Raw genomic sequence first — 27,426 nt, 5'->3', positions numbered from 1 at the left:
GGACGACAATTTGATAGTGTAGCACTTGGTAACTGTGATTTTATATGTAATATTAATTGTGTATTATCTGATTGATTTTTATTTGTTGTTAGTTTCTTTACTATATGCATTGTTTTGTTTTTGATGTTTTTTCATGTTTATAACAAAAATGTTGATATTTTCATTTCTTCATGCAAGTTTTAGGGAACAGAATTGAGAGAGACCCTCCAGTCCCTGTGGGGGTGTTGGGTTTGTTTGTGTTTTAACAGGTGCAGAATCTGGATGGATTTCAGTGAAGAATGTGGAACTTATCAATTGCAAGAGGGCACTGATCTCTCCACAAGTGGATCAGAGGATGCACAGCAAAAGTGGATTGTGCAAAGATTTGTGTTTCACCCACAGAAGATCGTGGGCTTGGGGTTTTTTGTTTTTTTTTAATAAGTGTGTTTTTAATGATGTTATAGAATTTTTTGCTAAGTTTTAATAAGTTTTAGTAATGCCTGTGATTTTTCTCTTGATTTTGCCATTGTCTTTCAATGACAAAAGAAAAAGAGGGAGTCCCAACGTGGATCAACAGCAGTCCTGCTTGAGCGAGTGTTTTTACCCATCCAACCAAGAAGTCGTGTGATGGGCAAGACAGATGCTCTTGCTGCATTGATACGAAAAGGCAGAGAAAGAATTTTAGAAATGGATGGAAAAGATACCAACCCGCAGTGATAACAACGTCAACAACAACAGTTTGCCTGGAACATCCTGTGATGAATCCAGTTCTGATGAAAATTAAGTTTTTAGAGTACAGAGAAATAAGTTGAAATATCAGAAGTGTGAAGTTAGATTTATCAGAAGTTAGTTTATTAGAAGTTATAGTTTATGTTTAAAATTAAGTTTGTTTCTTTCATGTTAAACAGGGCATTCAAAAACCTGAGAAATATGTGGTAGGCCTCAATGTTTTTATTAAGCAGTATTTTGGTTGTTGAAGTATCTGAAATCCTTGACATTGACAAAAAGAGAAAATATGTGGATCACTTGGGCCAAACAAACTAGGCAAGATTGATTCTGCCTGTGGTTAGCCACACCGTCTAACCCCTTTTCGTACTTGTTAAATTGGAATCTCATTGGGTCCCATGGCAGAGTTCAAACCTTGGACCCGAGCTCAAATAAATCTAAATAGCACACTGGGAGCGCAAGCTGTTGCATTTGTGCAAAACCTTAAATTTACTGATGACAGTCTTCAAGAATTTGATCTTTTGGGTTCTTTCCCAGGAAATTACTGTTTGATATTTGGATCTTATGCTACCAAACGAACTCAAGAAAATGGAAAATTGACAGATGACGACACTTGGTTGTCTCCCAGATCACCATTGTATTACGACTATTCAAAATATTGTAACAATTCGACTCAATCTGTGACACCGCCAAGAGGTGGTGCAGGAAAACTGCCCCCAGGAACCTTCCTCATTTGTGGGGACCGAGCCTGGTCAGCAGTCCCTCAAAATGCTAGGGGAGGCCCATGTTATATTGGTAGGTTGGTGCTCTTTGCTCTCACCATACATCAGGTTCTCGAATTGCCTCAGAAGACTCAACGAGCCAAACACAGTGTTCTCCAAATGGACTCTAATTGTAAAGATATAGTGTCATTGTGGGGGCGTGCCTCTGTAGTAGTGGCCTCACTCTTTGCCCCAGGGGTCGCCTCATCAAAAGCGCTCACACAATTGAGAACTCTAGCCTGCTAGACAGGAAAACAAATTAATATCACATCTAAATTGATAAGTGAGCTTGCTGCAGATGTAGACGATACTCGTCATGCGGTTCTACAAAACAGAGCTGCAATTGATTTCCTTCTTTTAGCACAAGGACATGGGTGCGAAGAATTTGAGGGCATGTTCTGCATGAATTTGTCTGACCATTCTCAATCGATTTATAAACAGTTACCGCAATTGAACGAACACATGAAAAAATTTACCGTAGTGGACACTCCATTTGATAACTGGCTCAATTCTTTAGGTTTTTCTGGCTAGGTCAAAGACTTAATTCGTTTTGGTATTGTACTTCTTTTTATCTTTATAGTTATTTTAATTGTTATACCGTGTTTTTTTTTTACAGTGTGTGCAGAAATTAGTTCATTGCGCCTTCACTCCAGCCTGAGTAGCTCAAAAAGAAAAAGAGGGAATTGTTGCAGCATTTTTGAGAGAAAGAGGACATGAGTTATGAAATTTGAGCTACTCCAGTCTAGGCCTCAGATTGAGGCCTTGTGAGGCCTTCAAGCCTCTGACGCAGTTAGAAATTCAGAGCTTGTGGCGCAGATAGAAATAGTATTAAGGTGTGATGGGGACCACTGGGTTGTCTGGGTGTGAATTCGTATAGGTTTTATAGTGTAAGGTGTAGGCCGTTTTAAGGAAAAGGTAAACAATGTTAGCCTACCAATCAGAGTGTCTTTGTTTTTGTAAACTATGTAGAAGCTTATATAAACTACCAACTTATCTTGAATAAAGGGAGAATGCTTGATTAACCACATTGGTTCAGACCTGTGTTTGTCTTGTCCAGCTTTCCGTGTTTCTGAGATTCCCTGGCTTTTGCACCACCTTCTCAGCTGATTGTGTTTGTGTCCTCCTTTCCCTCCCACCTCTCTTTACCTGCTCTGTTTCTCTCTCCCTGTCTCCCCTGACCCAGGGGACCTCCAAAAACCCTCCCCCAATTTAATTTCCTCAGGGACCACCAAAGATCCTTCCCTGATTTAATTGAATTTTCCTCTAATTTAATTGCCCCCTCTGCCCCCAATGACCCACCCCTGATTTTTTAATTATTTTATTTCCCAATTATTATTTTATTTCTTAGTTCAGGAGCTGAAGTTATGGAGGCCTGCAGTGAAATGTCTCTGTAGGATTTTGCTCCACTTGGCTTTCAGCCCCTTCTTGAGAGCTTTGCCTTCGAGGGCAAAGGGAATGTCTTTTCCTGGCTGGGAGCTGAAATTCCAGACCTCTGGAATGTGCGCAGGGCCATATAGACTGGGATCAACCAGAGATTGGGATCGAATATGCACTGAGATCCTGTGGTCTAGGATCAGCTAAGGACTGGGATAAATTAGGGACTGGGGCCCTGTCGGAACTCAAAATGTCCCGCAGACATTTTTAGAGGTTCCAGGCCTTGGTCAGAAGCATTTTAGACCCTGGCAAGCAGCTGAGAACAGCTGTGATTTTGAGTTTGAACCATGGAATGAATTACCAACTTTGAAGGTGGAACAAGCGGTCACAGAGAGTTAGATGGTATAGTAAAAGTAGTCACAAATTAGAGGGTAAAATTTTTTAGTATTGTACAGGGGGGGTTTTAACACCTGTACAGGGGGGTTTTACTTTGTACAGGGGGGTCAGGAGTTCTAAGATGGAGGAAAGTGGGCCTGAACCTGTTCTTCCTCCTTCTTCTTCCTTACCTCCATGTTCTTGGTGATGTTGGCATTTTTCTATTGGTTTAGGCTGGGGACACACTATTCAACGTAGATGATAGATATTGGCACATTATTGTAAATATAGTACACGTAATTTCTGGTATATAATGTTTGTACCATCCCACTGAGGGGCAGAGCCCCGCACGCTGCCCTGCAAGACAGACCTGCGGCAAGGCAGCAGAACATGTTATAGATAAGCAAAAATAAACAACCTTGAAACCAGCACAGACGAACTATGGCTTCTTCTTTGGCAACGGGGCAGAAAGACAGAGACTTTCTACAATCTCGGAATCACCAATACCCACAGATTCCGACAACTGGCGTCCCTGCGCGGGCTTCAGCAAGAAGAACAAGAAGAAACAGCAAACAACCTCCAACCTTCATCAGCAGAGAAAAACAAAAAAATAAAGAAAGGAAGAAGAACAGAGCACAAATGCTCTCGGCAGATTCCGGGAGGAGAGGGAGCGAAAAGCTCAAGATAAGAACCTGACCTTCACCAAGACAGCTCGTCTGGAGGACAGCCAGGAGGAGGAAAACCAGAAGCGCGCCTGGGATTTCTTGCCTGTGACCTGCTGGACGATGAACAGTGCCATCTCCGGACTGACCTCGTGCTGACTCAGCTTTTGGTGAGAATGGTTGAAATTAAGAACATGGGGAAGGGATGCTCCCAAGGACAGACAAAAAATTTTTTTTTCAGCCCTACAGGGCAAGACTTTTACCCATCTGGTAGAGATAGCCTCAAATGAGATGAAAGCTTTGTTATTGTGGGTGCAGTATAATCACCCGCACACAGATGTACATCTTTTGTTTGAGTTAAATTTTTGGCAAGGGATCAATAAGCAACTGTATTACCGAGCCACAGGAAAAAGAAAAAAAAAAAAAAGATAAGACTGCCGCAAAAACTTTTGCCTTCAGCAAGGACAATAAGAGTCATTTTCACAACGCGGCATTTTAGACTAAACAGCTAAGGCTCCTATGGGAGCACAAGGAGGAAGATGGCCCAGCCAGCAGCTTCGGGCAATTTTCCTCACCAGGGAAAGCAAATTGCCTCCCGAAGAGGATCAGGGGTGGTGGTGTCTCATCATGTCCTGTGTCTCCGGGTTCACACTATTCCTCAAGACTCCTCAAATCTCAATTTCTAAGCTCCTCAGCTGCAGAAAATCCCCAGACAGTGAGAGATAAGCCAGGCACAGACGCAGCCCTCGGTGGGGGAAGGGACTGGCCATTGTCCGAGTCCGAACCCACGGTGGGGGAGCAGCGGCGCCGGCGGCTCCTGGGGGGAGGGGGCAGACGTGAGTGCAGAGCGGAGGGAAAAGTGAGAGAGAGGAGAGAACTCTCGCAGCTGCGCGGGTGGGGAGTTCAAAGCAGCCCGCGGTGCAGGCGAGAGGGGGGGGGCAGTGGGAACCACGTGGACGCAGGAGGCGGCGGGGGCGCGGATGGGGCAGTCAGACGCCCGGAGCGCCCGGTGATGCGTTCCATGACGGGAATCCGTGAGAGTGCGAAAGCACCATCCGGCAGGTGCCGGGGAATAGCTCCCAGTTCGCAGCAGCGGCGCTGGCCAGGCCGGCGGCTGGACGGAGAGCTGGACTCTCCTGTCGCTGCGGCGATGGCAGCGCGCATGCGCGAGACGGTAGAGCAAACCCGGAAGTCGGAGCGGAGATCTCTTGCATTTCGAACGCACGGGCACGGGCGCAGACGGCGTCGGGGGCGGCGGTGGCCGCCAGCCAGCCGTCCGCAGACTGCGCGGTGGCCGCGGGGGGAGACCCGAGCGGCGCGGGGCCGGGCGGGACGCGGCGCGGGCCTGCGACAGCGCGGAACGCGGCGGCGCGCGCTGATGACGTCAGCAGAGCGCCGAATCGCGCTGGGCTCCAGCGGCAGTTCGGGGACCGAGAGAGCCGACCCAGAGTCAGACCGGGGCGGCGACAGGCCTGACAGAGAGAATGGGGGGGGGATGTTCCCGAAGCACGGCCGCGCGGAGCCGGTGCAGGCGGGCGCGGTCGGTGCGGGGGTTCCTTCCCTTGTTCCCATGGCGACACAGACAGAGAGGGTGAATCAAGGCTGCGCATGCGTTTGCGAGAGTTAAAGCGAACGCGGAAGTGGCTGACAGCGGGTGTGAGCAGGGAGGGAGAGCAAGAGAGGCGCAGCATCCTAACGCAGGCAGAAGCGGGGTTTGACTGCACCAGAAATGCTCCCAGTGCTCTCATGCCGGTGCAGATGGGGGCTGAGCGGAGCCAAGGCAGGGATTTCTTTGATCACCCTTCTCCGCAGCAGGTGCGAGCGATGCACCACCTATTTCCTTACAGCAGGGCCAAACAAAAAATCACAACAGCCACAGCAAACAACAAGCAGCAAATATCCTACAGCAATGCTGAGAGATGAGACTCCCAATTTTCACCCTGAAATGAAATTCCATCAGTCAGTCGCTTTTTGAAAACCAGTCAACACAAGGCCTTTTTTAAATCTCCCCAATGTTTCTAAACACTAACCCCAGATTTTTCAGTTAGGTCACAGAATTGACCGAGCAGACACGCCCAGCCGGTGTGACGATAAGTAATGATTGTGGAACACAATGTGAAAAAGAGATATCATAATGAAAATTGATATAGAGAATTAAATAGCATGAAATGTTAGTAATTTATTATATTAAGGTTTAAGTTAGGTTGTATTTTAACATTCTATTAATGATGGAATTGATTTTTATATAGTTGGGTTGCGTTTAAGTTAAGTATTGTTTAATTAGAGTATATCACTTTAAGTTTATTTTAGGTTTGGGCCCTGAAGAGGTTAAGTTTATAAAGGTTTAATTGATAATGGATTTATATATTGTTAATTTGATACATATGGATTTCGTAAAGCTAATATAATTTAGGGATTCTTTACTAAGATTGTTATATATTGAGTTTAAGTACTATTTGATTCAAAAATTATTTTAAGTTTTTCAAAGGTCAAGTTTATTTGGCAGCAAGGTTTAGTTGTTTTTCTTTGAGGATGAGAAGGTTTTGACTGAAACAGTTCACAAAGTAATAATGAACATTGATTTAAGGAGAAGTTATTGGATTTATTGGATCCTTGGTTTTGTTTTAGTATTTTCTGTTTTATTATAAGTTTATCAGTATATAAGAGTTGTAAAAGAATTTATTTTGAGTTTTCTGAGATTGATTTCATTGTTTAAAAAATTAGTTTTATAGTCTGTTATTTCTTTGTATAGTGATACAAAAGGCATTTGTTTTCAAATCCTCTATTTTTAACTATATAAGTGTTCTATAAACGTTATTGTTAAGAAATTTTATCATGTTATCAGGTGAAGATTTGTGCTTCGTTTTTTCATAGTGAATTCTCGTATGTTTTATTGTTGTTTATGTAATCTTATCCAGGTTACATGCCAGTTCTGAAGTTTCATTTTGGATTTTAACTGTATTGTGCATTTTTCTAGGTGAACTTCCTGATTCGTTTTTATATCTCTTGTGAGTGGAATCATTGCATTTCTATTTTTCATCATTCTCAAATGTTTTTCAGAAAATCTCAGAGAGAGGTGCCTGAAGCATTCTGACAACCTCTTGCCATTGTTAATCTTACGATTTCTTCAATTGGCATCCTTTTCCTTCAAAAGAGTTTCAAGAAAAATGAATCTTTGTGTCATTTGACCAGTTTATCGGTTTGAACTTCAAGTGTTTATTTTATAAGAAAATGTTATAATAGGTTGTTATGTTTTAAGTATTATATATGTATTGTTGGTATAAGTTTTGTTTTATATAATATGTTAAGGGACATCTCTCCAGTTTAAAGTTTGGGTCCTGGCCAGACCCTGATTTTAACTTGGACAGATGAGTTTGCCAGCAAAATTCAGAGGTTTCTGCACAAAAATGAATGATATGCAGGTCATTTTTGACCCATCAATTTGATTCTACAAATGTTACAGCTGACACAGCTTTGAGGTGAAACTTGCCAGCCTTGCCCGGGAAAGGATGCCAAGGATTTTCACTGAAAACAAATGTTTCAGCTGTTTGCAGACTCTGAATTGCTGTCACAATGTTTCTAATGATCGTGCTTTGTTCAATTTTATATATGCTATTTAGAATATCTTTCTTTTGAATTTTCTTGAATTGTTATAGATTTTGATAAGTTTTATGCATTTTATTATTGAGATATTTTGTCTTGTTCTATATTATGATTTATATTTCAACTTTCTTGTTTCAAAAGAGAAGAAGAGAAAGAGAGAAAAAAGGAAAAAGAAAAAAGAAAAGGAGTGAAGAAGTGCCTGAAATAAGGCTGAAATGAGGTTGAAGATTTTGTATGTTTTAATCTCTTGATATAATTATTTTGTAGACTTGATTTTGCTGATCATTGAGAAAAATATGAGGAGAGTGCTAGACACTGGACAGATAAAATTGAAAGAAAAAAAAAATCGTTCAAATAAGTAGCTTTGAGCAAGGATTTTGTTAATGTTTTCACAGAAGTTGAAAGTGGGGTTTTTTAGTTTGCAGACCCTCAAAAACAATTCTTACAGATTTAGAGATGGGAGCTCAGATCATTATTGTGGCAGAGACCAGATTGCTGACAATGTCAGGCAAAGATTTCTTAATCATTCATTTACATTTAAAGAAGAAATATTTTGAGTGGACAATCCAAAGTCGCAAGATTTTTCAATCACGTTGTTAGGGCATTCAGAAGTTTGCACAGTTCGTTTTCCAACACACAAAATGTTAAATATAAAAGTGAGTTTCAGGGAAAAAACCAAAAAAGAAGCCAAGAACCAGTGGAAGGAATGACAGTATTCACTGATGGTTTGGGAAAAAACTCACAAATCAGTGGTCACATGGAAAAATCAAAAAAAACCAGGGAAATGGGAATCAAATATCAAAATAGCACAAGGTTCACCACAAGTTGAAAAATTGGTAACAATAGTCAGGGTTTTTCAGTTATTCCAGGAACCCTCAATCTGATCACAAGTTTAGTGTATGTTGCAAATGTGGTCAAACAATTAGAGAAATCGATTTTAAAACATACAGACAAGGAAATTTTATATTCATATCTATTATGCATGAAAATAATCCTAGAAAAACAGAGAACATTAATAAACACATCAGAGTGCATTCTTCACCTCCGAGGTTTTTAGTAAAAGAGAATGCTCATGTAGATAGGCTCACAATGCCCATCTTGCAGACACTGCCAGACATTTTTGAGCAGACAAAATTGAGCCATGCATGTTTTCACAAAAATGCACAGGCATTGATGGGAACCTTTCACCCTTCTGAAAGTTAGACAAAGGAAATCTGCTTGCCAGAGTGCCAGTTTGTGCAGTCTCCTGTATTTACAGGAGTGGCCAATCTGAAAGGTTTGTAAAAGCCTTCAGCTGTGGCAAGTTGATGTCACAAAATACCCATCTTTTGAGAGGCTCGAAAATATCCATATTTCAATTGATACATTTTTAGGGGCGATTTTTGCATCATTACATACAGGGGAGACCACAGAACATACCTGCAGACATTTTTTATAAGCATTTACATCATTAGGAGTGCAACAAGAAATAGAAACAGATAATGGTCCAATTTACACAAGCAAGGTGCTTGACAAATTTTTGAAAAAACAGAGAGTCAAACATATTTTCAATATTCTTCATTCTCCCTCAGGTCAAGCAAGCAAAGAACACATCACACCCTGAAATCCACTTGAATAGACAGAAAAGGGGACAGGCAGGGTTGAACAAACGTGTTGAATTTTTGACGAGTTGAACAAATGTGTTGAATTTTTTAAATGGTTTTTTCTCAAAGCCCACTCTACTAATTGTCAGATATGTTACAAACAGCCCACAGGAAAAACTAAGGGAAAATCCTTTCGTTTTGATCAGAAACCCGGAGTCAGGACAGATTGAAGGTTCATTTACATTAATAACTTGGGGCGAGGGTTTCGCTTGTGTTTCTATAGGACGAGGACTGAAGTGAATGCCAGCGAGGCACATGCAGCCTTATCGGGTGCAGACGCCAGTGGACGTGGACCCGAGAAGCAGAGAGGCAAGCACGCAGACGAAGGCAGACAACGACGCTGCAGACATCTCGTCGGACAACGATTGATCACCCAGAGACTTGGGGTTTTTTCTGAGAAATCAAGTGTTGTTTGGGTGTTGCTGCATTGCAGGGTTTCTCACAGAGGGTGGGGACATGGACATGGGATTCAGACAGATAGTGTTCATGTGCTTCATTCTTTCACCTGTTGCCTTGGGCAACAGGACAGATTTTCCCATGAGAAAACCCAGGGAAAAAGTGTGGGAGACTTTGGCAAAAGCAGCAGGTCTGAACAGCATTTGCCTGACCCATTCGAAACCAGAGAAACCATTTTCAACATGCTTGGTAGGTGTGCCAGTGGAGGGATGGTCAGTCCCAGGGGACATCCTTCCAGGGGTTCTGAAGTTTCTTTCAGACCCTGTGGAGGGATGACATGTTTGGACACAATTCCTTCCTATGGCTCACTTTGAACCTCTGGATTTGGACATTTTGGGTCAACAAAAATGAAATGGTGCATCAAATTTAATTCATCAGGAGTGGCAAAGACAGATAATCATACAATAGATGTCACTCCGAATCAGCCTTTTTATAAAAATGCGTCATCTTGGTGCAATCATACCAAAATGACAAGCAAACCATCCTTTCAACATCCAGCCACTTTACCGAAGGGAATGTTTTTCATTTGCGGGGACAGAATTTGGCCTGCTATCCCTGCAAAAATCAAGGGTGGTCCATGCAGCATCGAAAGATCTTTTGTTAACACACAGCATGACCTTGATAAGAGAGCAAGGAGAAAAAAAAAATCTGATGAATGAAGTGATCCAAATTGTGACAATGATAATGTTAATACCAAGAAAAAAGGCTCGGAAAAACTGAGTGGTTCTGCTTTCACAGCAGGTGGCATCAAAAAGAGCCTTGGTGCAGTTGGATCAAAAGAGGTTGTGGGCAGAGTAAAGATGCCCATGTCATTTCTTTTGCATCGAATGATTTGTTAGCTAGCAGTGAGAAATGAGAACAAAACAGTAATTGAACATCTATTGTAAACACATGGACACACGAGTGATAAATTTAAAGAGGTATCAGAGGACCAAACACACCTGGAGAAAAATTAAATCATAGGTAGATGGTGTGTTCAATTTGTTTCACCTTTCACAGTTGTAGAAAAAGAGATTTTTAAGATAGTTGTATGTAATTATAAGGTATTGTAATTCTTCTGATGCTTGTGCTGTCCTTGCCTCAGTGCATGAGGCAGACCATGGACAAAGTTGTCAAAGAGGTGTTCTTGATTCAAAAAGGAAAGGATCCCTTGAACAATATAGTTCAAATTATGATGATGATGTTTCCACCTGGGACAAGTCTCAGAGAATTGCAGTAGCAATTTTCTCATTCCAAGCAGCATCAGGGGTGGCCTTGACACAATTGGATCATATAGCATGTTGGTTGAGGAAACACAGTCGTGCCATTTCGTTTGCACTGAGTGACATGTTAACAGACATCAGCAGTGCAAGGCAAGCAGTGCTTCAAAACAAGGCGGCAATTGATTATTTGCTGCTGACACATGGGCACGGATGTGAGGAATTTGAGGGGATGTGCTGCATGAACTTGTCCGATCATTCAAAATCCATTCATGAAAATATAAAACAAATACAAAGTAGTATTAGCAAATTGAACAAAGTTACAGGGTCCTGATGGGATGATTTGTTTAGCTTTTTTGATATTTCACCATTGTGAAAAGAACTTTTGAAAATAGCATTTTATATTCTTATAAGGCTTGTAGTTCTTCTGCTTGTCCTACCATGCATTTTCGTGTGTATTTAAAAGACCTTGAACAGCATGATAAAGTGGGTGTTTCAGGTTCAAACAGAGAGGGGAGATGTCGGAACTCAAAATGTCCCGCAGACATTTTTAGAGGTTCCAGGCCTTGGTCAGAAGCATTTTAGACCCTGGCAAGCAGCTGAGAACAGCTGTGATTTTGAGTTTGAACCATGGAATGAATTACCAACTTTGAAGGTGGAACAAGCGGTCACAGAGAGTTAGATGGTATAGTAAAAGTAGTCACAAATTAGAGGGTAAATTTTTTTAGTATTGTACAGGGGGGGTTTTAACACCTGTACAGGGGGGTTTTACTTTGTACAGGGGGGTCAGGAGTTCTAAGATGGAGGAAAGTGGGCCTGAACCTGTTCTTCCTCCTTCTTCTTCCTTACCTCCATGTTCTTGGTGATGTTGGCATTTTTCTATTGGTTTAGGCTGGGGACACACTATTCAACGTAGATGATAGATATTGGCACATTATTGTAAATATAGTACACGTAATTTCTGGTATATAATGTTTGTACCATCCCACTGAGGGGCAGAGCCCCGCACGCTGCCCTGCAAGACAGACCTGCGGCAAGGCAGCAGAACATGTTATAGATAAGCAAAAATAAACAACCTTGAAACCAGCACAGACGAACTATGGCTTCTTCTTTGGCAACGGGGCAGAAAGACAGAGACTTTCTACAATCTCGGAATCACCAATACCCACAGATTCCGACAGGGCCCTACAGACTGGAATGAACTGAACTGGGAGAACTGGGATCAAATACGGGCAAGGATCAAATATGGACTTGGATCCTATGGACTGGTATCAACAAGGGACTCGGATAAAATAGGGACTGGGATCCTAGAGACTGGGATCAAATATAGGCTGGGATAAAATTGGGACTGGGGTCAGATATGGACTGGGATCATATGGCCTGGGATCATATGTGTTGGGGAAGATCAAATAGGAAAGCCTTATAAATATGACTGCCTGGCAAAAGGTTTAGAAAATACAGAGACTGAGATGGTAACAAGTTGTGACATACCAAACCTTAGTTACTGCACAAGTAGAACACAATAGCACAGCCAGGATGAAGACAATCCCCCCTTCTGGTTGAACAATGCCCTTACCTACAGGTAGGTCCAAGGGTCAAATGGACTGTTGGATCTCACCCCAATGTATGGTTCATCCCACACCTGTAACCCTCCCCTGAAGCATCAGGAGTCTGTGACCCCATTGGCCTGAGTCTTGTTCCAGCCCACCTTGAAGCCCCTGACAAGGAGTCCCTGAGGAGCCAGACGCTCTCTTGGAACTTCCCTTCTCTTGGAACTGCCCCTCTCCTGGAACATCCTCTTGGGATCCTCTCTTATCTCCCTCTACCCCTTGCCTCTCCCTTCCCCCACGCCCTCGGGCCTGCCACGGGTCAGGTCTGGTGACTCCAAGCAGGGCCTTTCACCCTCTCTAATAAACCAGATATTCTAAGGGCAGCCTTCAGAGATCTCTCGTCTCCATCCACCCAAAGCGTCCTGGAGTCCAGCGTCCTCACAGTATGGACTGGGATCAACTAGGGACTGGGATCAAATATAGTCTGGGATACACTAGGGACTGGGATCAAATATGGACTGGGATCAAATACGGACTGGGATCAAATATAGTCTGGGATAAAATAGGGACTGGGATCAAATATGGACTGGGATCAAAGAGGGACTGGGATAAACGAGAGATTGGGATCAAATATGGACTGGGATCAACTAGAGATTGGGATCCTACAGATTGAGATCCTAGAGACTGGGATAAACTGGACTGGGATCAAATAGGGACTGGGATCAACTAGAGATAGGGATCAAATATGGAACTGGGATCAAATAGTGTTGCGTTGCGGTCCCCTTTCACCGTGACACCACCGAGCACGGGCGTGCTGGGCGGCAGGGGGAGAGAACGGGCGGCCGGTCCCCCTGTAAATGCTCTGCAGTCCCAGTTATCGGCGCGGGGACAGATGGAGGCGGCACGGGACTTGGGGTGAACAGGTTCAGTTTATTTCGCGTGCCCCAAGACGCCTTGGGGGGGGCGAGCAGATGTTTTATACAAGAACTTATGGGGAGGGGTATAGGAACAGCAACCAATAGGGGAATAACAGGGGAGGAGTTTGGGGTAGGACTAACATACTAAACAGTCTGTGAAAGGGGGCAGGGAAAGAAGCGGGGGGAGGGGAGATTCACATCTTAGAGAGAAGGGGGTTAGGAGTGAGATGAGGGAGGGGGTGTGTACAGACACTGAAAGAATAAAGAACACACAGTCCCACATCTCCCTCTTTTTCTTTTTACAAAAGAAAGGAGAATTCTGACGTTTAAACAAATTAATACTGCATATAAACAATATAAACTTCATATGTAAAATACAACAAAATCATATAGTAACATTACAAATTATTAAACAGAAATAAATTGAAAAACATCAGAAAAGTACAAATTAATTATAATTAAAATAAAACAAATTAATATACAAAGCGTATAAAATTGACATAAACAAATTCTGAATTCGGGGTACAACATTCAGCAGAATTCACAGCTTGATCTGATTCGAAACTTGGGCTGTCGCGACGCTGGAGATGTATAGCAGAGTTGAAGCAGCGAGCGGCGACATGGCTTGTCTAATTTTATTCTTTATTTCCGGAGTGGGCATAATACCGTGGGTATAAACTAAATAGGATGATCTTTCTTTCTATAAAATATAACCCAACAAGTAGATTATTAAATAAAAGGGAACATTGGGTAGGGTGCATTAAGGAATGGGATAGGGGAATCAGACAATCACTTGATTAGTGACTGTCATGATTGATAAGGGGAATGGGTATAGGGTGGACCAGGGTGCCGCCATCTCAGGGGGAAGACAAAATGGCGGGTTTCCGGTCCGGGGTTTCCGCCCCACCCTCCCTCAAAGGAGACCCCCCCACCCGAGAAGGGGAGTGATCTTCTAAGAAGGGGGGTCCCCTGATGGGAGGTCCTCGACAGCGATCCGTCCCACCAGAGGAAGGGCCAGAAGAAGGATTAGGGAATATCCAACCCCGCCTCCCCCCCACAGGGACTAGCCTCGCGGCAATTTTGATTGTCGGGGCCCTTGGGGAGAGGGTAGGGCTGGCAGGAAACCAGGGGTGGAAAAGAAGGATCATGGCGGGAAAACAGGTTCCAAGTGGCGTGGCCAGCGCCATCTTGTAAGGGGGTGCCGGGTGCACTGCACCCCCCCTCAGAGGCGGCGCGGCCAACACCATCCCCAAGGGAAGGCAGCAGTACCCGGCAGGGCGCCTGGGGCGGCTTGGTCACAGCCATCCCCAAGGGAAGATAGGGAAAAGTTTAGGAAAATCCGAGGGCAAGGGGGTCTGGGGAGCTTCACCGAAGCAAAAGGGGAATTTACAGGAGAGGAGCCCAATGCAGCTGGATGTTGACACAATGCGTGGGTGTACAGGGCTTCTTTTACCAACTCTCCTATAGTTAACATGCCGCCTTTCAAACATTTGTCCCGTTTGTGTCTTTTCTACCCCCTCCGTCCAGCCCAGATTGGGGAGGAAAGGATAGAGAAGATGACTTTTCGAGGGGAAGAAAAAGCAATCAAATATGGGTCCCCATAAAAGACTAGGTGAGGGGTGCCTGGGACCTCCCCCCGCCAGAAACTAAAAACCCACTCGCCCGCCGGGCGCATGCAAGAATACAGCTCCCGTCTGAGCACGAGCGAGGGTTAAAACGCAAAAAGAAAAAATGGGAAACCCAGCCACCTGGCGGGATGGACCCCACCCCGTTTTAGCCCCCCTTACCCTCTGGGGCCCGGGTGGAGATAGCTTGATTCTTCTCCTCGACTTGGTGGAAAAGTCGCGCCGAACTGGGGATGTTCCTTCTCGGTTTGGCTCTTCCAGAGGCTTAGGTGTTCCCGGGACTTGCAGGCAAGTCCAGCCGATCTCGGCTGCACCCAAAACTCGTCCCTGAAGCCTTGGGCTCGGCCACTATCGGCCTCTGGTGGTTTCGTTCCGGTGCTGTCCCCTGACGAGCCGTTCTCCTGGCTCCCTTGAGCCGCTGCCAAACCGCCCTCTTTGTCCTGGGGTAGGTCTACCCGCCCTTCAAAGCCCCTGCAGCACGTCTGCCCCAGTGCAGGACGTCTGATCTCGGCGGGGGTGGGGTAGAGCGCGCGGAGGCAAGAACAAAGAAGCGTCCTGGAGCCGAATTCTTTTCGCTCGGCTCTCGGCTCCTCTTAGCGTCCGGCAAAGCTTCTATGACCTCAGATGTTCCTCTTCCCTCCTTCTTCTTCCATGAGGCAGGCGCCCCCACGAATTTGCCCATTTGTTTTACAAGACGGAGGAGGGAACCATCCTCTTGCTACCATTTGTTGCGTTGCAGTCCCCTTTCACTGCGACACCACCGAGCACGGGCGTGCTGGGCGGCGGGGGGAGAGAACGGGCGGCCGGTCCCCCTGTAAATGCTCTGCAGTCCCAGTTATCGGCGCGGGGACAGATGGAGGCGGCACGGGACTTGGGGTGAACAGGTTCGGTTTATTTCGCGTGCCCCAAGACGCCTTGTGGGGGGCGAGCAGATGTTTTATACAAGAACTTATGGGGAGGGGTATAGGAACAGCAACCAATAGGGGAATAACAGGGGAGGAGTTTGGGGTAGGACTAACATACTAAACAGTCTGTGAAAGGGGGCAGGGAAAGAAGCGGGGGGAGGGGAGATTCACATCTTGGAGAGAAGGGGGTTAGGAGTGAGATGGGGGCGGGGTGTGTACAGACACTGAAAGAATAAAGAACACACTCCCGCACCCTGGGTTTGAATTTTTGGGTCGATTTGTGGCGATTTTTGGTTTCCATTGATAAAAATCTATCCGGGGGCAGGCCCAAGGCTCATTTAGGGTGGGGCTTCAGGAGGGGGCGGGGCCAGAACCCGGAGCTGGGAACTGGGAGGGGCAGGGCCTGAGGGGGTGGGGCACTCAGTGGGCGTGTTCAGCAGCAAGGGGCAGGGCCAAAACACAGGGCGGGGTCTAAAGAGGGCGTGGTCAGTGTCTGGGGGTTCATCCTGCCGTTCCCACCCCCCCAAATTCCCCAGGACCCTCCCTCACCGCCCCGCCCCCACCCTTGGGACACACTTCGAAATCTCCCCAACCCCTCCCTCCTCAGCCCCCCCGAGCTGTTTTCACCTGGCAACCCCCAAATCATTGGGAATTCTCACCTGGGACCCACTAAAGCTCCCCTGCAGCCCTCCAAAATCTCCTCAGGACCCCACAAACCTCACCTGGAACCCCCCAAATTCTCACCTGAGACTCCCAAACTTCTCCTAGGACCCTGAGACCTCACCTGGGCAGCTGGGAAACCCCAAATTCTTGGGAATTCTCACCTGGGACCCCCCAACCTTCACCTGGGACCCCAAAACCTCACCTGGGACCCCCCCAAAACCTCACCTGGGACCCCCCCAAACCTCACCTGGGACCCCCCAAACCCTCACCTGGGACCCCCCAAAGCTCACCTGGGACCCCCCCAAAATCTCCTCAGGATCCCCCAAAAGCGGCCAAAGGTGGGGCGGGGCCGGGGCGATGACGTCACCTCTTCCTGTTTCCCCTCTCCGGCCGCGCCGCGTTCCCGCGTGTCCCCAACTGTCCCCGGCCGTGTCCCCTCCCTGGAGTGTCCCCAGTGGCCATGGAGCCCCGCGAGGTGCGACAATCCCGGCGGGGGGGTGGGAGGGGACAGGGGGAACACGGGGGTGGGGAACACAGGGGACCGAGGGTGGCAGGAGGGGATGGGGGGAATGTGGGGGATAGGGGGTGACAAAAGGGACAGAGGGGACAGCAGAGCCCTCCAGGGAGGGGACAAACGGGACCACAAGAGGGCACAGGGGCCACGGTAGGAGGCCACAACTGCCACCAGGCCCCTGACACCTCTCCTGTCCCCTCCCCAGCTGTCCCCCCACCAGGTGCTGGAGGCGATGGTGGCCGTGGTGGCCACACTGGGCGAGCTGGTGGCCACCCTGAGAGAACTGATGGCCACCGTGGCCAGGCCGCACAGGGACGTGCTGCTGGCCGTGTCCCCAGAGTTCCTTCGTGTGGCTGTGGGGACCTTGATCTTTCACCTCCAGGACGCCCTGCGCCACTACTGTGTCCCCTCCCTGCGCCACCGCCCTGTCCCCTCCCTGGGGCACCGCCCTGTCCCCTCCCTGGGCTGGACCCTGGCCAACCTCGGGGACACCCCAGGGACCACCTGGGCCTGTGTGAGAGCCCTGGCCAGCGACAGGCGTGTGCTGGACAGGCTCATGGACAGCTGGGCCCGGCTGGCCAAGGCGGCCACCGAGCTCCGCGACGCCTGCAGGGATGTGGCCACCAGGAGGGGACAGCGGCTGGAGCTGTACCTGGGGCTGCTGGGGGACTTGGTGGCCGCGTGTGACGAAGCCACCGCCTTCCCCCGGGAGCTGCAGCGCTGGCTCAGGGACATCGAGGCTGCCCTGGAGGGGGCAACAGAGGCGTCCCATGATTTCCATGAGGCCTTGGTGGCCACAGCGGCCGAGGCTGAGCAGCTGTGGGAGGCCAGTGCCCTCCTGGCCACGCGTCACCTGCTGGGGACACTTGGGGACATCAACACCCTCTTCTTCTGTCCCTCTCCTGGCCATGGTGGCTGTGCAGTAGCCGAGCGGTGCCAAAGAGCCATGGAGGACATCCCGAGGCTGCTGTGCACAGAGCAACATCACCACTGGGCCGTCATCAGGCCGGTGTCACCTCGGCAGAGACTCGGGGACATTCTGAGGGCACTTTGGGAGCACTTGGGGACACTTTGGGAAGGCGTGTGGTGACGCCGGTGGGGGTGGGGGAGTGAACGAGCCTCCCCTCAGTGCCTTGCAGGAGACCCGGCTGTGATTTGGGGGTAGGGGGGGTCCCCAGGCAGCCCCCGCTGCTGAGCACTGACCCTGCCCCGGGGGGTGCCGGGACCCCCAGAAACCGCACCCGCACCCCCTTCAGTGCCCCCAAACCCCTCTCGAGCACTGACCCCCCCTCACCGGGCACTGGGACGAGTGGAGACCCCCTCTCGGTTTTCTGGGGGTCGAGATGACCCCGAGATTGTGAAAAGTCCTTTTCTCCCAGCCCGCGCGGGCAGAGAAGGAGTCGAGATGCGGAGCTTTGCTTCTCAGGGCCGTTTATTTTCCCTTTTCTCTAACAGCTTTGTCCGCTCTGCTGAGCTCTGTCTAGCAGGTCGGTCTGTGGCAGTCTCCCTGCCCTCAGGGCGCTGTTTGCCTTCTACACTAAAAACTACCTGTACTGTGTTTACAATAACGTGCCAATATCTATCATTTATGTTGGACAGTGTGTCTCTACCTTCAACCAACAGAAAAGTGTCACCATCACAGCAAGACATGGAGGGCAAAAAGAAGGAGAAGAAGGTCAGGACACACCCAGATCCCTCCACCTTGTCCCATTGAACCCCGTATTTTAAAGTGTTAAAATTCTACTTTTCCACCCTGTGTTAATTCACCTACCACGCTACTCAAACCCTTGTGCCTTGTAATTTCTCATACAAAGTTGGCAATTTTCTCCAGGGGCTAAAACCAAAGCCACCGGTGTTCTTGACACCGTGCCAAGGTCTCCGAGGCCCCTGCCAGGGTCTTGAGCCATCCAGGGCAGCCAGAGGGATGTCCTGGATTCTGACACCCCCCAATTACCGAGCAGTGGGAGCCCCCTGGGCACTGCCCCCCCCCACCAAGCACCAGGATAGGGACCGGACCCCCCTCGAACCCTGGGAACCCCACAAGCACCGGGACCCCCAGGCAGCGCCACCCCCGTGCACCGGGACAGGGACCGGGCCCCCCTCGTGCACCGACCCACCCAAGCACTGGGCCCGGACCCCCTTTGTGCCCCCATCCATGATGGAGGCTCCATCCCCTCCGCTCTGACCCCCCAGAGCCGCGGGACCCCCAGGAACAGTGTAGGGACTGTGGGGGACCCCAAGGGCTGGGGGGACACAGGGGGTTCACCAGCACTAGGGGAGTCCCTTAGGGTTTGGTCCTTCCCCGTTATCTCCCAAGGCCCACTATTATCATCTGGGTCCCCCCCAATTTACTGGGATCCCCCCATTCACTGCTTCCCCGCTTCATCAAGCCCCCCAAATCGCTGGGAACCCCCAAGCTATTAGCCCCCCCCAGTGCACCAGGACCCCCCACTCACCTCCCATCCCCCATCCATGGGAACCCCCCCAAATCACAGCAGCACAAGGAGAAGAAGCCAACACCTTCCCCACACCCAGCATGGATCACAAGGACCACGGATCAGCAGGGCTCTGCCCCACGGGGGTCACTGGGGATCATCCAGCCCGGATCCTCCCATGGGGGACGGAGCTGGAGCAGCGCACCAAGCTCTTCCTTCACTCTCTTCCCTCACTCCAAGCTCTTCCCTCACTCTCTTCCTTCACTCCAAGCTCTTCCCTCACTCTCTTCCCTCACTCCAAGCTCTTCCCTCACTCTCTTCCCTCACTCAAAGCTCTTCCCTCACTCGGGGCACTCACAGGGCTTCCCTTAGTGGTGCCTCCGTTGGTGCTGGGTCAGGTTTGAGCTCTGTGAGAAGCTCTTCCCACACTTCCCACACTCGTAGGGCCTCTCCCCGCTGTGGATGCGCCGGTGCACGGTGAGGTGGGAGTTTTGGTTGAATCCCTTCCCGCAGTCGGGGCAGCGGAAGGGCCTCTCCCCTGTGTGACTCCGCTCATGTAGTAGGAGATTGGAGCTGGTCCGAAACCTCTTCCCACACTTCCCACACTTGTAGGGCCTCTCCCCAGTGTGGATCCTCTGGTGCCGGATCAGGTTGGAGCTCCGACTGAAGCCCTTCCCACATTCCAAGCACTTGTGGGGCTTCTCCCCATCATGGAGCTGCTCAGGGACCCCCAGCTCTGAGCTCTAGCTCCATCTCTGGCCGCCTCCCCGGCCCAGGGTGGGTCTTTCCCCCTCAGATCCCCGCGATCTGCGTTTGCAGCCCCTCCTCGTGCGGGATCTCCGGGGCTTTTCCTCCCCGTCGGGTTCCTGTGCCCTGGAGCCGCTCAAAACGGCCTCTTCCACCAGGTTCTGCCGCGGGGATTTGTCCTCCCTGCTCTCCATCCTCAGCTCCTGCCCTGGGGGAGGAAGGACAAGGAGAGGCTCTTCCTCTTCCTCGCAGCCTCCCAGGGGCTGGGAATGGGAAATCCTGGTTTGGGGAAAACAAGGGATGAGCACGTTGAGTTGGAAGCTCCCTCTGTCCCAGTCCATCTCTAGAAGTCCCTGGCCACCTGGGCTCCATAAAAACCTCCCAAACACCGAGATCCAGCCCTGAAAAAGCCTCCCAGGAGTTCCCCGTCCCTGCTGCCTCCCTTTTGCTGTTCGGGGCTCCCCCCTGTCCCAGCTGCTGGGATCACGCTTGGATTGGGGGTCCCCCTTCTCCTTGCTGCCCGCCCTCCCCAGGCTGCCGGGAGTCCCAGCAATCCCAAAAGCTCCCCCCTCTTGGCTCTCCCCATTGAGGGGTGCCAGGGCTCTTTGGGCTCCCGGGCTCCCTTCTCCCCTTCTTCCCTGCTCTGGGCTGCAGGGGCTCCAAGGAGTCCCCCCAAGGGGCCTTTTCCGCTCCGCTTCGCAGTTCTTCCTTCTCCAAACATCTCCCCAAAAAACCCAACCCAGGCACCCCCAGGAGACCTGGCCCGAGCTCCCCCTCCCCGCTCACCTGCGGGATGGGGGGCGATGATCCCACAGGTGGGGGCTGCGAATTCAGGAAGGGCTGACCGCGCGCTTCTCTCTGCTCTGCTCCATCCGCCTTTCAACCTCCTCTTCCTCTTCCTGACGCCCCTCCTCTTCCATCCCCCCCCTCCTCCTCTTCCTCCCTAAGCCCACCTCCCGCTCCTCCTCCATCCCTGCCCTTCTCTCCCTGCCCTTCCTTCCCCCTCCTCCTGCTCACTAACCCCACTGCCTTCTGCTCCCTCATCCCTCATCTTCCATCGCTCCTCCTCCTCCTGTGTCCCGTCCCTTCCTGCCTGTCCTCCTTTATCCCTTCCCTTCCATACCCCCTCCTCCTCCTCCTCCCCATCCCCACCTCCCACTCCTCCTTCATCCCTGCCCTTCCCTCCCTCCTCTTCCTCCCCCAGCAGCAGCGACACCCTCGGTTCCCGTTCCCGCGGCCCCGGCAGCCCGCGGCAGGAGCAGGGATGGAGCCGGGACAGGTCGGGACGGGCAGCGCGGGGCTCTCGGCTGCTCCCAGCCGCTGTTCCAGGGGGGACCCGGCCCGGGCCAAAGGAGAGGCAAACTGGGGAAACTGGGGGCTGCACATCCAAACTGGGGCTGCCTGGGGACCCTGCCTGGGCACTGCCGGCCCTTGGGGCTCCTCTCAGGAGATCAGGAGGGGGGAACACAGAGAGGGCTCGGGGATGCCAGGAGTGGTAGCACTGGAAAGGACTGGTTTGTACTGGGATTGTACTGGAATCATACTGGGAGCAGCTGGGCCCATGCCAGGGCAGACTGCAGTCACCCTGAGGGAGACCGGGATCGTACTGGGATCATACTGACACAGAGTAGGAGCCTACGGGGGCCAACTGAGACCATGCTGGGGGCAAATGGGATATACTGGGAGTGACTGGGAGCATGAATAGGGTGACTGGGAGCAGCTGTGAGCAACTGGGATCATGCTAGGAGCAACTGGGAGGAACTGGGAGTCACTGGGTGCCTGTTGGAGATGACTGGAAACAACTGGGCTTATACTGGGATCATGCTGGAGGTGACTGGGATCATACTGGCAGTGAGTGCCACGACACTGAGGCTGACTGGGAGCGGTTGTGAGCAAATGGGATCGCACTGGAAGGAACTGGGAGTGAGTGGGAATATGCTGTAAGGAACTGGGGGACACTGGGAGAGACTGGGAGGGACAGTGAGGGTGAAAGGGGCAACTGGAACCATGTGGAGCACAACTGGTTCATATTGGCACTGACTGGGAGCACACTGGCGTCATCTCTGGATCATACTGGGAGGGACTGGACTAATACTGGGAGTGTCTGAGAGTGACTGGGAACACACCATGCACAGCATCCCTGTACTGGGGGTGACTGGGAGCAACTTGGAGCACTCTGGGAGCAAATGGCATCATACTGGGATTGACTGGGTTGATGTAGCTGGAGGCAACTGGGACCATACTGCGAGTGATTGGAAATTACTGGGATTATACTGGGACCATACTGGGAGTGCTGGCATGTGACAAGGATCATACTGGAGGTTACTGGGCTCATACTGGTGATGAAAGGGAGCAACTGGGATCCCACTTTGGGCTACTGGGAGCAACTGAGAACAACTGGGATCATGCTGCAAGCAAACTGGAGGAATTGGGAATGACTGGATGCAGGCTGGAGACAACTGGGACATACTGGGCATGACTGAGATCATACTGGGATAACAAGCACCTTACTGGGATCACTGGGAGTGTCTGGGAATGACCACAGAGATGCTGAAGGCAACTGGGATTTACTGGGGATGTCTGTAACCTTACTGGGGTGACTGGGAACACACTGGGAACAACGGGGACCATGCTGGGGAGAACTGAGAGCGAGTGGAAGTGAGTGGGTCTACACCGGGGACAACTGGGCATGACTGGGACCATGCTGGGAGCAACTGGGATCATATGGGGAGTGATGGGGTTGATACAAGGGACAACTGGGGGCAACTGGGATCACACTGGGGAGAACAGGAAGCAACTGAAAGCATGCTGGGGGCAACTGGGATCCTACTGGATCTTACTTGGAGCAACTGGGATCAGGCTGGAAGCAATTGAGGACAACTGGAGTGACTGGGAACATGGTGGGAGCAACTGGGATACACTGGGAGAGACTGAAACCACAGTGGGGGTAAATGGGAACAACTGGAACCACAGTGGATGATAATGGGAGCAGCTGTGCTCATGCTGGATTCATACTGGGATCCTACTGGAACTGGCTGGCATCATACTGGGAATGACTGGAAGTGTGCTGGCTGTGACTGGAACCATGCTGGAGGTGACTGGGAGCAACTGGGCCCACCCTGGGAGTGACAGGGAGTCATTCTGGGCAGGGCTGGAATCATACTGGGAGTGACTGGAACCATACTGGGGGGGACTGGGTGCAGCTGGGATCATCCTGGGAGCCACTGGGATTCCAGCAGGTGTGAATGGATCCTGGCTGGGGGTCACTGGGAGCTACTGGGCCCATGTTGGGAGAAAAATCTGGACACATTGGAAGCAACTGGGACCAACTGGAAGGTACTGGAACCGTGCTGAGGGGACTGAGACCACAAATGGGGAAACTGGGTTCATACTGGGAGCAACTGGGACCACACTTTGGGCAACTGCCAGAAACTGGGATCATGCTGGAGCCAACTGGGACTAACTGGGAAAGACTGTGATCATTCTGAGGTCACCAGAACCTTACTGGGCCAACTGGAATATACTGGGAGTGTCTGTGACCATACTGGGGGGACTGGAACCACACTGGGAACAGCTGGGACCATGCTGGGGACAGCTGAGAGTGAGTGGGACCATGCTGAGTGGGACTGGGACTATTCTAGGGACACCTGGGATCATACTGGGAGGAACTGGGAACAACTGCAACTATTCTGGCAGCAACTGGGATCATACTGGGATCACAGTGGGAGCAGCCAGGTCCATGCTGGGTGAGACTGGGAGGAGCCAGGTCCATGGAGGGTGACAGGAATCATACTGGGATTGACTGGGAGTGGCTGTGAGCAACTGGAATCATGCTGAAAGTAACTGGGAGGAAGTGGGAGGGACTGGGAGCATGCTGGGAGTGACTGGGATATACTGGGAGAGACTGGGAGTCATAGGGATCATACTGGTGGTTACTGGGGTCATGTTGGCATTGACAGGGAGCAGCTGGGATCACACTGGGGGGCACTGGCATCATACTGGGACTGACTGGGCTCATCCTGGGAGTGCCCAGGAAACTGGAAGCACACAGGGGTAGGAACTGGGCACCTGCTGGGAGCAGCCCCTGGCGGCCCCGGTACCCCCGAACCCCTTTCCCGGCCATGCCGCCCCTCCAGCCCCAGCACCCCCATTGCCGGGTGCCGGCACTGCCAGGGGTCCCCCCTCTCGGGGTCCCCGCTGGGGCTCCTGGGGCTCTCCTCTCTCTGCGCTCCCGCCCAGGGAAGCCGCGGCTCTCCCGGGGCTCCCCAAATCCGGGGTCCCCCCGCCGCTCCCGCCGCTCCCGCGCGGTCCCCACGCGGCCCCGGCAGAGCTCGGAGGGCCCGGCCGGGAAGCCCAACCCGCACCGCGGGGGGACCCGCATCCCCCCGGCCCCGCCGGGGCTCTGCCGCCACCCGCACCGGGACCCCCCAAAAACACCTCCCGGGGACCCCCGATGTCCCCCCGAGGGCAGCTGCGGCTCGGCCTTGGAGCCCCGCCAGCTCCAAACATCCCCCCAAAAACCCCAAACCCAGGGAGCCCCGGGATATTTGGGGCGAGCTCCCCCTGCCCGGGCACCTGCGGGATGGGGGCGACGCTCCCGGGGTGCTGCGAGTTCAGACAGAGCCGGAGCCCCGCGGTTCATCCTCCCCGCTCCTCCTGCTGCTCCCGCTGCCGCTCCGCCTCTTCCTCCCTCCTCCTCCTCCTCCCCGCAGCCGCGGGAGGGGCGGGCATGGAGCCGGGACAGGTCGGAACGCAGAGAGGGGTGGGGGGATGCCAGGAGTGACTGGGCTGTACTGGGATCATACTGGGAGCAGCTCCTGGGTGACTGATCCTACTGGGATCATACTGGGATCATACTGGGAGTGAGGAGGAGCAGCGCGGTGGCTCCAGCGCTGGGGCTGGGGGCGCTCCTGGCGGGCGAGGGGGGAGTGGGACCCCGGGCACCGGGACCCTGAATCGCCATTGCCGGCACCGGGACCCCCCCTGCTCCCCTTATCCTGCACAGGGACCCCCCTGAATCCCCCATTTCCGGACATCAGGGCCCTCTGCTCCCCTTTTCCCTGCTCCCAGCCTCTAGATTTCCCGTGTGCCTGATCCTGGAACGCCTTGGAACACCTTGGACCCCCATTCCTGCCTTTCCCAGCCCCCAGCCCCACCTTTGTGCAAAGCCAGAGACCCTCTGAACTCCCCCTTCCCAAACACCCCGGGTGTCCCCACCCTGGTACCCCTTTTTGGGAAACCCTGGACTCCCCTTTCCTGGGCTCAAGGACCCCTGGAACTCCCTTCTACCTCTCCATCCCTGCCCCCCCATTTCCGTGACCCTGAGACCCCCCCCTGCACCCCCATTCCTGAGAACCAAGACACCCTTTTACCCCTTTGCCCGGCACTGAGACCCCCCTGCACCCCCTTATCCGGCACCAACTCAACATGTTCCCATCCCACACCTCTCCCAACCCCCAGCCCCACCCTTTTCCCTGACCTGGGACCCCTGGGCCCCCATTCCTGCCTTTCCCAGCTCCCAGCTCCTCCTTTCCTCACACTCAGAAGCACTGGCACCCCCTTTCCTGGGCACAGGATTCCCTGGACACCCCATCCCAGCTCTCCCAGTCCCTGCACCCCCTTTCCTTGGCTCTCAGCCCCTGAACCTCCTTCCCAGCTCTGCCATCTCTTCATGTCCCCCCTTTCCTTGGCCTGTGGACCCCCTGGATCCCCAAACTCTCACTTTCAGCCCCCTCAGCTCCCCCAGATCTTTGTGTCCCCCCAGTTCTCCACTCCCTGCAGTTCCTGGAAGCGGTGCTGTCAGAGCCCGGCCCGGGGGTCCCCCAGTCCTTGATTGTGGGGGACGTGGACGGGACCCTCTGCGAGCGCTGTGGCAGCGAGTGGGGCCGGATGGAGGCACAGACACCGGGGATGGGGGCGGGAGCTGAGCTGGGATATTGGGACAGCCAGAGCTGGGATACTGGGATAGCCAGAGCTGGGATATTGGGATAGACAGAGCTGGGATATTGGGACAGCCAGAGCTGGGATATTGGGATAGCCAGAGCTGGGATATTGGGATAACCAGAGCTGGGATTTTGGGATAGCCAGAGCTGGGATATTGGGACAGCCAGAACTGGGATATTGGGATAGCCAGAGCTGGGATATTGGGATAGCCAGAGCTGCGATACTGGGATATCCAGACCCTGCTCGAGGACAGGAACTGGCCTGTGGCCGACAGTGACCTGGAGACGGGGCCGGTACAACCAGAGCAGGGGCGGTGGGGGGAGCCGGGGGCTGGGCTGGGATCTGTGGGAATGGAGGACTCTGCGGGGCTGGGATGGGATCTCTGGGGATGGGGGGGATCTGTGGGGCTGGGATGGGAATCCAGGGAGCTCCAAGGGGCTCCCTGGGGCTGGGACACGACTCCATGGGTCCGTTCTCTCCTCCTTCCCAGGTCTCCACACAGTGCAGGGGGTTTCCAGCTGTGACCTCCTGTCCAATGGAGCATCCATGGATCCCACCAATACAGCTACGAGGGCTCGGATTTAATCTCCTTCCAGCTGGGATTCGGGAGCTTTGCAGTGTCCAGCGGTGCCGTCTGGATATCCCAGAGGTGCTGGGAATCCAGAGGGGTCATGGTGGAGCAGATGAAGCATTACCTGGGACACACCTGTGTGGAAAGGCCCCCAAAATACATCAGATATGGTCGGGAGGCTCTGGAGCACAAAGGTGGGTGTAGGAGGGGAAGGGCAATTCCTATGGGAATGGGGGATTCAGAAATGGGGAACTTGGGAATGCAGGAATTGCCATGGAATTTCCATGGCCAGATCTCACTCTCATCATCCCAGTCAGGTGAGAATTTCATGGATGGATCTCCCCCCTAACCCACTGCCATGGGAATTCCATGGGGAAATGATTGGAATTGATAACCAATCCAATGAGAGCAGTGCAATGAGAAGTAATCCCTGCTGGGATTCCATAGGACATTGATCCATATCCTTTGCCCAGGCTGGCTCTGCTGTGCCCGTAGCTGCACCAGGGGAGTGCCCTGTCCCTGCCCTGAGCCCAGCACGAGCCTTTCCTTGGGTGTTCCGTGCCCTGCCCGGGGCAGGAGGGCACTGCCGGAGCGGCTTTGGTGGCCTCGGGCACCCGGCTGGGCTGCAGCCACTGCAGGGGCTCCTGGGGAATGTTCCAGAGCAGAGCTGAAAGCAAACAGCAGTTTCTGGAGGGGATTCTGCCCCTGGGCCTGTGCTGGGAGCCCAAGGGCAACAGGGCAAAGTGCTGGGGCTCAGTGTCCCTTGGCCAGGCTGTGT

At 51.7% G+C, this 27,426-nt stretch overlaps 2 protein-coding genes and 1 long non-coding RNA gene across 3 annotated transcripts in view; 1 reads left to right on the top strand and 2 right to left on the bottom strand.

Annotated features, from left to right (window-relative positions):
- Positions 1–27,426, top strand: part of LOC100226816 (uncharacterized) — a 1,189,242-nt gene that overhangs the window by 95,674 nt on the left and 1,066,142 nt on the right. The window lies entirely within an intron of this gene.
- LOC121469068 (uncharacterized) overlaps positions 1–27,426 on the bottom strand; it is a 662,903-nt gene that overhangs the window by 28,907 nt on the left and 606,570 nt on the right. The gene's annotated exons all lie outside the window — the stretch shown is intronic.
- LOC140680928 (uncharacterized) lies at positions 13,239–16,021 on the bottom strand. Its single transcript, XR_012052269.1, has 2 exons — positions 15,033–16,021; positions 13,239–13,945 (listed from the first exon to the last, which is right to left on the bottom strand). It is a non-coding gene; the product is annotated as an uncharacterized lncRNA (long non-coding RNA).

The sequence above is a fragment of the Taeniopygia guttata genome, chromosome 30 (assembly GCF_048771995.1).
Source record: "Taeniopygia guttata chromosome 30, bTaeGut7.mat, whole genome shotgun sequence".
In the NCBI taxonomy this organism is placed as follows: domain Eukaryota; kingdom Metazoa; phylum Chordata; class Aves; order Passeriformes; family Estrildidae; genus Taeniopygia; species Taeniopygia guttata.
Note: the sequence above shows the minus strand (reverse complement) of the source record. Positions and strands in the feature narration are given on the sequence as shown.